Source organism: Pezoporus occidentalis, unplaced genomic scaffold (assembly GCF_034315485.1).
Source record: "Pezoporus occidentalis ecotype Australia unplaced genomic scaffold, CSIRO_AGI_Poc_V1 ctg21, whole genome shotgun sequence".
In the NCBI taxonomy this organism is placed as follows: domain Eukaryota; kingdom Metazoa; phylum Chordata; class Aves; order Psittaciformes; family Psittacidae; genus Pezoporus; species Pezoporus occidentalis.
Window position 1 is genome coordinate 6,325,001 of NW_026913964.1, and position 7,500 is coordinate 6,332,500.

Sequence of the window (7,500 nt, forward strand, 5' to 3'; positions counted from 1 at the left end):
ATAGAGCATTCAAATGTCAAACCCAGGTTATGATCCTGCAAATGCATCTTTGTAAACTAGCACCTATTGAAAAGCTGTAGCTCCACATAGCTGCAAGTTTCAGATGAAGGACATGGCGGCCTTGCGTAAGTCTTTACAGAGCTTGGCCCTCATTTAATTTAATGAAAGAAATTTCAGAGCATAAGATTAAGGCTAAATGAATACAAGCTTCAATAGTAGAGTGAGAAAAAGAATTTTATAAGTGAAACATGTGCCTCTTCATTCTGTCTACTGAATCGTTTACCAATTTGAAAAAAACCTAACTGTAAAGTGTACAATTCCCGATACTGACCGTAAGCAAACAGTTCTGTAATGTGGGAGCAGCTAGGGAAAGCACTGAGAGAAAAAAGAATTAGTCCTGAAGCAGGGAGAAAGAAGAAAGTTCTTCAGAAATATACATGAAATTATGGTTTGAGAACAAACAAGAAGGACTAGAGACTTGAAGATAAGCTTGGAAGTAATTGTATTACTAAAGATTCAAAATATTAATTAAAAATTATTTTTAAAATGTGTTTCTATTACTTGAATTTTCAGTTCTTAGCCTTCCTAAAGAAAACAATAGGGAACAGACACAGTTGCAACTCCTAAACAAAAAAGGGTACTTTACATTGCAATTCCCAATCTAAAATTAAATCTGAATTATGCAATTCCACTGCTGAAAAAGTGAAGATTTTGGGGGTTAGCATTTAGAAATTATACTTTCAGAGACACTAGAGTCAAGTCCAAGTTAGAAAATATTCCCAAATCACAGCATCCAGTAATATACAGTGGAAGAAACAGGTCAGGTATTTATACATTTTACTAGTCTCTAAATAGGCTGAAACAAGGTTTTTAATTCCCTAATGACTGACTCTAATTAGGATGAAGAAGAAACGACTTGGAAATACCACAAAACTCCTTATAACTGGTACCTCCTGCCTAGACTCCCCTAAAACCATTACATTCATTTCTGTGATCCTATTTCAAAACCGTCGATTGGAAGTATGAGGAATTCAAAGACAGAAAAAAATCAGTGGTGGCCTGAAAAAAAACTTATGAAGCTTGGGCAAATTAAATATTTATTTTAGAAGGCACAACAAAAAGGGGGGACAGTATATCATTAAGTGCGTACTGCAGAGAATTGCTGTCCCCTCACCTGCCACCCCATAAAAATATTGCTTGCCAAAATGCCCTGTCCTACCTACTGTCAAGAACAGGATCCTAGCCTAAGCAACAATACCTAGCTGGTTTTGTCACTTTCTGAAGGACAACATGTATTACAACACCTTTACTGTTTTCCTATCTTGCTGTAAGATGGACAGAAGCAACATTTTGCCTAGTAATTTTGGGGGACAGAAGTGGGAGAAACGTATTCTTAGTGATTTTTTTTAACCTATCACGACTAGGGCTGCATTCATAGCTCCAGCAACTGTTATCTGAATTAAACAATTTAATGATTGAGATCACTAATTGAGACGGTATGACAATTATCACAGTAATACATAGCATGATTCAGCCAAAAAAAAAAAAAAAAAAAAGTAATTAGACAAGTAATGCTGTAACTGCGTGATGGTAAAAACTACCATTTTACCAAAGATCTATTCTGGCACATACTTCAGCACCAGATGATAAACTGGTGATAAAAATCATCTGATTTTTAAAACAGTTTGAAGGAATCTTGAGCTACAACAGCTAGACACATGCATTGCACAGGGAACAGTGATTTGAAAAGAAATTAATCTACATTCCTCAATACTCTCTTGACCCATCTTCACGGGAAGACTGCAGAAAAAAGGCCTTTTAGGCAAGCAGTGTAAGACTGTCCCTGTCTTCCCCAACAGGATTCATGCTTTAAGAAGTTATATGTACTGGAAAGTGTAGAACTAGAAGGAAGGACTAGAGATTCTTCTCAACAGCCTATTTGAGACTATGCAGTGAACACAGAGCCCCCACTCCCACCTGCTCCCCATGAAAGGCACATTTCTTTCACTTTGTCCTCTCTAACAAATACAGAACATTTATATATGTATACCGAAACAAAACAAAGCAAAACCCACTAAACCACACTTCACTGCATATGGCTCTCCACCTTGGGAGAAAAAAACAACCAACATATAACAGATATGCAGTCATATAGCTTTACACGCTACAGGAAGGAATTCAGATTAGTAGGACAAATGAAGGATAAGCTCCTATACAGAATAAAGTAAATTGCAGGGAGAAAAGGACTAGATTTTAGTGTTTTTTTTTAACCACTACAAACAGGGTTGCGGAGCCACAAAGAATTTTTTGGGAGAGGCATCACTGCAAATTTTATGTACACAAATAATAGATCAAAGTCAACTAATAAGTCCTTAGAAAGAGTAAGCAATCAGTAAAATAACATGCACATCATGTGGACTGGAAATATATTCCCTATTTCACTGGGGAAAACTATTGGGAATAGTTTTAATTTTTAATTAAGAAGAAGTACTATAACCCATTTATTAAATATGTTTTGAATGGCTCCATCGTGAATTAAGGTCAAAATACAATTTCTAAATTCTCATGCTGTGATGTAAGGTTGGCTTTATTGATCTTCAGCATGATTTGTAGGAGCCCCCAGTCATTATTTTGACAGTTTTATCATACAGTAATAGACTTCCTTTTAGATAATTACAGTTACCGCCTTCAATTTCAGTCTTTTGTAAGATTTTTCCTTACATAATCACACTTAGATCATGTTTCTTTCTTTAGTCAAACATATACAGTAAGCTTTGGATAACAGCCCTGATTATTTTAACACAATAATTTTAAGGCTTACCAAAATAAGTTCAAGGGTTAATTATACAAGACAACTTTCATCTTTAAAATCTGTCACAAAATTTGTTTTATAGATAATGAGCATCTACTTCAGGGAAACAAAAAGAAGAATACGCAGTGTTAACAGACCACAAAAGTTACCTAAGGTTGTTAAATTGTACATGTCTTGTGTTTCAATTTATACCTTTTTCTCATCCTACCACCATGTCACTGCTGTCAACAGCCTTAATGTGTCTTCCTAATAACCTCCCCATAGGTTATAGGAGAATGCTCTTCAGCGCCCCATGAAATCATCTCTTCTCCCAGCTGGACAAGCACCAGTTCCTTCAGCCTCTTCTTGGAGGGCAAGTGCTCCAGCCCATTCACCATCCTGGTGACCCCTCAGTGAACTCTCCTCAGTCGATCAGCATCTCCCTTGCACACCTGTGGTTTAATACAGAAGCCCAGAGTTGTGTTGTTGACCTGCAACCATGAAGCAGCGTGACTGAGTAGGGCAGGGATGATATGTCTTCCCCTCCTGCCTGTGGATTCTACATACATTTTTTGCATGTTCTGGCCTACCTAATGTTTAACTATTCATTTTAAAATCAGAAGAGATCTCAGCTGGCAACATTATGCTTTGTTGACGTGCTTATTTTCTTGTGATTTTCAAATAGTGGGGTCCAATCTCCTTAGTCAAAGAAGTGATTAAACTCAGGTATTGCTTGCAGGCTTTATCATCTTTTGGAGAAAGGGACCCCAAAAAGAAAGAAAGAAAAAAGGAGCTTTACTTTAGCTAAAAGGTTGGAACACCTAACCTAAGGAGAGATTTCAGGGTCATGGATCCTACATGTAAAAAAAATAAAATTCCAAAAGAAGCCCTTACTAAATTGTTTTTCATTGGGTTTTAAATGCTATTTCAACTGCTTTTCAGTTTTTTCTTTGATGTTTTTCATTAGCTGCTTAAGACAATTCTGAGGGTGTCAAACATTTGGATCTTCCTTTCAGATGACTCTGCATTTTGTTGTATAGCCAGCTTATCGACTGAGATGTCTCAGTAACAACCTTCAGGTACTGCATTCAGCACGCTTTTTAGCTTTTATGTTTTTTTGCCCAAGCAGAGACATTCATAAGTAGAGCAAAGTTTAGTCATGCAATGCTTTTTTAGGTCCTTCAATGCAAAGGACATGCATGGATGGTGTAGTTGCAGGACAAAGTTGGTGTCAAGATGTTCCAGGGATTCAATGCTTGTGTGTTAGCAGAGTGCTGCATATATGCTAGGGGAATGTTTGAAGAGAAGTTTAAATTGGTTTGGTTTGCTTTTTTCTTAATAGGTTTATCTGCAGTGAAGGGAATTTTCAGAGAAGAAAGCAAGGCCCATTCCCACTGCTATTCGTAAGTTACTCTGAAGTAGCAATATTTACATAGATGCTGGTGACCCTGCTATAGAAAGAATGCATCTCACACTAAAAGATGTTTACCTCCTCTTAAGTTTGAAGACATCCACTTCTATAAATAGAAACAACTTACTGTAGCTGAGGGCCATGATCTAAAATCCGAGATGACACTGGTCAAGTAGCTCACTGATGTGCCATGCCCCACACCAAGCACGCTCCTTGTCTACCTAGGACACAGGCTTTCTCTAATATATTCTAGAAAGAGAAGCTGGAATAGTCCAAAGAAAAGTAACTTTTAGGATCTGAAACCAAACAGCTTTTCTCAGCAATACTGGCTCAAGAAAAATTCCCTCCACCATCAATTTATCAGTGTAGTACTGTGGTTGCATTCATAAAGAAATGGGAAAACTGAGCCTTGCTCTGTGTTACAGAAAAGCTACTGAATTTCCTCTGAAAAAGTGGACAACAGATTTACAAAGGTTAAAAAGAAAAATTGCCCTTCATTTTGTGTTCATCCATTTTTGCCCTTCTAGCTTAAAGAGGAAGCAGGGAATAAGTACATGTGGATTCAGAAGTGTCTAGCACTCATAAATCCATGTCTGTCAAGTGTAAGATTGAATCTCTCTGTCTTTGCTTTGACATGAGCTCTTCTATAGGACCGGGGCCAAGTTAATTAACCTGTTCATGGTTCAACTGTTTCATTTGTAAACTGGAAGTAGCATCTGGACCAAAACTGAAGCATGGCTAGTGAATAAGATAGTATTTCAAGATCAAGAAGGTGGTGTGTAGTGATTAGAAACCTGGTCATGTCAGCATCATTCACTTCAGTTGTGCATGCTGATCAGAGTAAGTGGAAATTAAAACAAATATTTTCCCCACATACTAAAGAAAGACCAAGGATGCCGACTTCACTAAATTTACATCAGTATTCATGTTGAAAGTATACAGTAAAAGTGGTCACATGAAAACCATTCATTTGCACGGTAGCCTCAGCCTCTTGCTTCTGTAGCACTGTGCTTTTCTCATCCAAGAGTTAACTGGATGATAAGAAGCTGCTCAAATATATCCAACACTGGAACTCTAGAACGAATTCGCGGTTTCTTCAGCAATTTTCACCTGTAAGAGAAGTTTGCTTTGAATACCAAGGTAAGAGACCTATTCTGTAACAGCATTCCTACATGACAAGACTATTAATATGACAGATTAAAAAAGCAGCTTGTTAACAGTCAATCTAATGGTGAATTAAAAATAGTTCTCCATTCCCAAAATGAGAACAAGTGAAATACTGACCAGCCGATCAAAAAACCTGGAGTGTCCTCTAATTTCAGGGGCAGAATCCATTCTGGACACACAGAGGAATCTTTTGCTTCTGTTTTGAGAATTTGTTTACATTAATACAATAAATCTGCTTTGAAAGCTGTTCCTATACTACTGGCTTTCCATTCTCACCAAGCCAACTAAAGGAGCATAGATGTTTCCCAGTCAAGAAGAAGATACACAGTAATGAGGTATATATATATATATATAAAAAAATAAATATTTTTTTATTGCAGACAGGGAACCTCTACTTCTGGGAGCACAGCTGAAACATCTGGTATACTTCCTGTTCCTGCCTTTGTAAAAATATGCTGAATTATCAGTATGAATTCAAAGAAGGGAAGATGGAGAAATGGAAAAATTCAGAGTAACTTCAAATGTTTGCTTAGAAATACTATCATTGGTCAGTATTAATGTTAACACTTCCTAAGGACTCTGTGTTTAATATGTGTGCCAATATAAAGAAACTGTAATTTATGCAATTTAATGTTTTTGAGCAGTGAAATCAACTGTCAGTCATTAGAAAGCAAACTTAATGGACCACAGTCAGAAGTCACCCAACAAAATACTAATTGGCTTGAGGAAAATCTCACCCATGTGGAAAAGCACTCTCAAAAAAGTATAACAGAACATTGCCAAGACCTACTGTGCACCTGTAATTTTTACTAGAAGGCATCCTACTGCTATTTAAGTTTTTGTGTATTCAGTAGACATGAAGTGAAGACTGTGTTCTATTCAAGTCTGTTTTTACAATTGGCAATATGTTGCATTTAGCATTTTCACAGCATGAAAGGCTAGTGATTGGCTCTGTTATATGTCTAGATTTCTTAGGCACACAGCAAATTCTCTTAAATGTGCTGCATTTTTACATAAATCCAGGCTACCAGCCTGAAACCAAAACCTTTCTTTTATGAATTCTGCATTAGAATACTCTGATAATTAGTCAACAGTAATACACTTCTGAAAGATGAAGCTTTTTCCTTCGGTATATAAATCAGGTAGCAAACACATTGTAATAGGGAAAAATGTGAAATAAGACTGATTCAAATATGTATTTTACTTCTTGGAGATTGAAGCAATTTGAGATTCTTGTGTAAGGAGCTTCTTCAAGTTGAAAAGAACTTCTAAAAGCTAAGAATGAAAATTTTCTAGCATAGGTGATATGACTTTAATTTTATTTATGCTAAGGATTGTTGACACACAAGGAACTCACATTTAAGTAGTGTTCTCAGAGCAAATAGATTATTTATGTATGCTGTGTAAACACACTAGACAATTTTGAAGTCAGACTTTTGAATAAGCATCTATTATGCATAGTTTCTAAAATTTAATTATTATAGTTACATAGTGCAATTTGTAATGCCACAGAATGCTGGTTTTAGAACCGTGTTCTAATTCTTGATTTCCATCTCTGCCTTTACTTGGCAAGTGGACTGCAGATGCGTTTCAGAAATGAAGAAGTGATGGATACTAGCACTGCTCTGCTCAACTTGATCACATAAACTGTACCTCATTGCTTTTTTTTAAAAAAACCCAACATTCTGTAGAAAGTTGCTGATTCAATACCTAAGAGAAAGTAGAGGAAGGTGGGAGGATATTCTGACCTTATGTACATGTTGCCACTGTGTTAACAATCAATAGCAGGCAGTCATACAGAAGAAGCTTGAGATTGTATTTTACATTATTTTCTAAGTGTAAATAAAAAGAGGGCAGAAAAGGTAAGATTAAAAAAAGTGTAAGTTTTTACACTTTCTTCCTCTTTACAGAGTTGCAATTAAGAATTTCTATTCCTGTTAAACTCTTTTGCCTTCTCCAGATCATTGGTAAAGATGTTAATTTTCCTCCAGTTCACAGATGACACCAAACGGGTGGCAGAGAAAGCAGACAACAGCAACCTAAGCTTTACTGAAGGGAGCAGAGCCAGTAGATTGAAGGAAGTGATTATCCCCTTTACTTAATGTTTATTAGACCGTACCTAGGATGCTGT

At 36.5% G+C, this 7,500-nt stretch overlaps 1 protein-coding gene and 1 long non-coding RNA gene across 6 annotated transcripts in view; one reads left to right on the plus strand and one right to left on the minus strand.

Annotated features, from left to right (window-relative positions):
- The window catches only part of LOC134164002 (uncharacterized), a 68,029-nt gene extending 62,007 nt beyond the window's left edge, over positions 1-6,022 (plus strand). Inside the window, exons 5-6 of the long non-coding RNA XR_009964947.1 lie at positions 3,077-3,168; positions 5,754-6,022. This is a non-coding gene — a long non-coding RNA (uncharacterized LOC134164002). The remainder of the gene's footprint in view (positions 1-3,076; positions 3,169-5,753) is intronic.
- The window catches only part of CDIN1 (CDAN1 interacting nuclease 1), a 129,401-nt gene that overhangs the window by 86,723 nt on the left and 35,178 nt on the right, over positions 1-7,500 (minus strand). The gene's annotated exons all lie outside the window — the stretch shown is intronic.